The sequence below is a fragment of the Pinus tabuliformis genome, chromosome 7 (genome assembly GCF_031772625.1).
Source record: "Pinus tabuliformis cultivar Carrire ecotype Pingquan chromosome 7, CPIR1, whole genome shotgun sequence".
NCBI classification, from domain to species: domain Eukaryota; kingdom Viridiplantae; phylum Streptophyta; class Pinopsida; order Pinales; family Pinaceae; genus Pinus; species Pinus tabuliformis.
The window spans coordinates 1,325,573,794-1,325,577,839 of NC_142293.1; positions in this window are offsets into that span (position 1 = coordinate 1,325,573,794).

Consider the following 4,046-nt stretch of genomic DNA (forward strand, 5'->3'; position numbering starts at 1 on the left):
CCTGGTTTGCTGTTTTGCATGCCAAATCTTGTTAGAATCTTATCGATATAGTTCCTCTGGGATAACCTCAGAATACCTTGAGATCTATCTCTAAGTATTTCAATCCCTAGAACAAATGATGCATCACCAAGATCTTTCATTTCAAAGTTCTTAAATAAAAAATTCTTAGTTTGATGCAACATGTTCTTATCGTTACTGGCAAGCAATATGTCATCTACATATAAAACCAAGAAAATAAATTTACTCCCACAGAACTTAAGGTATATACATTCATCTACTATGTTAGACTCAAAACCAAATGAGCTAATAACTTGGTGAAACTTATAATACCATTGCCGAGATGCTTGTTTTAGCCCATAGATAGATTTCTTAAGTCTGCAAACCATAGACCCTGCATCACCTAATACAAAGTTTTCTGGCTGCTTCATATAGATCGTTTCATCAATGTCACCATTGAGAAACGCCGTCTTTACATCCATCTGATGAAGTTCTAAATCATAATGTGCTACAAGCGCCAATATAATCCTTAAAGAGTCTTTCGATGAAACTGGAGAGAAAGTCTCTTTATAATCAATGCCTTCTTTCTGTGTGAAACCTTTCGCAACAAGACGTGCCTTGTATTTTTCAACATTGCCTTTAGAATCCCGCTTAGTCTTAAATATCCATTTGCAACCAACGGGTTTCTTATCTTTAGGCAACGGAACGATATCCCAAACGTCATTGTCATACATAGATTTCATCTCTTCATTCATGGCATTAATCCACATTTGAGAGTTAGAGCTTTCCACAGCTTGTTTGATATTAACAGGATCATTTTCAAACATGCCAATGTCAAACTCATGTTCTTGAAGATATGCATAATCCTTTGATTGTGTAGATCTTTTCTCTCTAGTAGATCTCCTAATTGGCACAGGCTCTAGATTTTCTTGAGGTTCATTTACAACTTGATCTTCAACAGGAGGAAGAACATCATTACCAACTTCTGACTCTCCCACAGGCCCTAGGCCATCAACATTTGTCATGTCAATGTGAGGGTTTGGGTTGGGTTCAGGTCCATTTGTGTTCTCTATTCCATGTTGAGTTTCTAACTGAGTTGTTTGGGATGATGAAGTTTGCACATTGTCAAAAGATGTATTTCTAAACGCAATCGGAATTTGAACAAAACTAGGACTTTGGTCCATAGTCTCATTCGCATTCGTCTCTTCTTCTTCAAAAATACTATCTTTTGTCATATCTCCCCCCACTAACTCATTATCCTCAAAAAATTTTGCACTTCCTGACTCGAAAACTGTATGTTCTGTTGGATTATAGAATTTGAACCCCCTAGATCGTTCAGAATAGCCTATAAAGTAACAACTAACGGTTCTTTCGTCCAGTTTCTTTTTGCTTGGCTTATAAGGCCTAGCTTCACATGGACATCCCCAAACTCTCAAATGATTCAAGCTAGGCTTACGCCCAACCCATAACTCGTAAGGGGTCTTGTTAGCTGCTTTAGTAGGCACTCTATTAAGTATGTATGCTGCAGTCTTTAAGGCTTCTCCCCACAAATTCTCAGGTAGAGTTGTACGAGCAATCATACTTCTCACCATGTCTTTAAGGGTGCAATTTCGTCGCTCAGCAACACCATTCATTGCAGGCGAACCTGGCAACGTATACTGAGGCACAATTCCGCATTCCTCTAAGTATTTTGCAAAGGGACCTTGACGTTGTTCTCCTGATCCATCATAACGACCGTAGTATTCACCACCACGATCAGAACGAATGGACTTTATACGTTTGTTAAGTTGTAACTCAACTTCAGTTTTGAACTTTATGAACACGTCTAATGCTTCCGCCTTTTCTTTTATTAAGTAAATATGACCATATCTTGAATAATCATCTATGAATGTGATAAAGTAACGGTCACCATTTCTTGTAGCCTTTGGAAAAGGACCACATATATCCATATGAATCAATTCTAAGACATCATTACACCTTTTTGCATCATACTTACGTTTATTAGTTTGTTTTCCCTTTATACAATTTACACAATCACTTAAGTTTGTAAAATCTAAAGGTTGGAGAATTTCATTAGACACAAGACGTTCTATCCTTTTCATAGAGATATGTCCTAATCGCTTGTGCCATAATGTTGCAGATTTCTCGCAAGTTAATTTACGTTTTCTATTATCTATATGCAGTGCCTCTGAATGTGAAGTGTCTATATCTAGAAAATAAAGATTATCATAAGAAGACAGGATACCAGAAGCAAGAAGCTTAGAATCTTGACACAAACTGAAATTTCCATTACCAAATGAACATACATAACCATTTTTGTCCAAATAAGATATAGAAATTAGGTTCCTTCTGAAAGATGGAACCACTAAAGCATCAAAACTTAAATAAAATCCTGTCTTACATAATAATCTAAATTTTCCTATGCTTTCCACTTCTACTTTATTGCCATTTCCTACGTAAACGTAGCGCTCTGCCTCACTTGGCTTGCGATGGCTTAGGCAACCCTGCATCGACATACTGATGTTAGTCGTTGCACCTGAATCTATCCACCAAGTATATCTAGATACAGAACTTAAATTAACTTCAGAACAAACCAAAGCAAGAGACATACCTTTCTTTGCCAACCATGCATGATAGTTGGTGCAGAATTTCTTTGTATGTCCTGGCGCTTTGCAGAAAAAACAGTTCCTTTCTCCTGCTTTCACAGAAGTATCTTCCTTCTTGCTTTTCTGCGCGGCATTGTTTGCAGCTACCTTGGTAGGTCCCTTTTCCTTGGCAGTAAACTTGCGCTTCTTGCCTTTACCCTTAGGATTAGATGTTACTACATGAGCACTTTCTCCCTTAGTCATTTTCTGTCTCTCTTCCTCCTGCACCAACCGAGCCTCAAACTCAGGTAATGTCCACGTCTCTTTTTGACAATTATAAGTCATCTTGAATTGACTAAAGTTAGACGGGAGAGACAGAAAAATGAACTCAATGAGAACCTCATCAGAGATGTCATAATTATGCCCTTTCAAGGCACGTTGAAGTCTTGTCATCTCAATAACATGCTCTCTAACCCCTTCTTTTCCCTTGTATTTTATTGTTGCCAACTTCACAAAGAGTGTACTCACATCAGTCTTTTTACTCTTTGTGAATTTTTCTTCAAGGGCCTTAAGGTATTCAATAGCGCCTGTCTCTGTATCAGGTATGATGCCTCGAAAAGTCTCATGGATCGTTTGCTTCATCACCATTATGCACATGCGATCTGAATGCTCCCATCTAGCAATATCAGCCTTCTCTTGAGGAGTTACCTCACTCTCTTTATTAGGCTTGGGGCGATCAAATCTCAGTGCTGTGTCCAATTGCATGATCCCTAAGACTAATTTCAGCTTTTCCTCCCACTGTTTGAAATTGTTCCCCATGAGGGGCTTAATCTGACTTAGACTTAACATTATGTTTGGATCTGAAAAATTCAAGAACAAGGAAATAATTTAGATACGATGTGTCACGATTTAATCATAATTCTAAAATCTATCTAAAGGCATGTGTAAAACTATTTGCTCAATTAAAACTTTAGCCAAAACACCATTCAGTAATGAAAACACCTTTGGGTGCAATCATTACATTCAGGCAACCCTTATGCACCAAACAACTTAACAGGCGCCAACCCTCCTTTGGGAAAGCTAACACCCACGTCCATTGCCAGCACGTTACTTCAACTTGTCATGAGTCATCCTTGCAATCGTCTTACAGAGAGCGGTTCGTTTGCGAACATCAATGCTTGACTCATGCGAAAACAACACATGTATACCAAACACCGTCTTTAGTTAGATTCCAAAATTATGTCTAAAACCTAATCTAGGACGTACCTATAGAATCCACTCGTCCTATATAGAATACAGTATCTCATAACTCTTTTAAATTTAATATGTCAACTATATTCATCAAAATAATTATTAGGTTTTAGTAAAACTTTAGCAGTTTCTACAATGATTACCTTTTAGAAATGCTTCAATAATTTATTTAGAGAATATTAAATAATTTATGGTTGCCATGATTAGCATCAT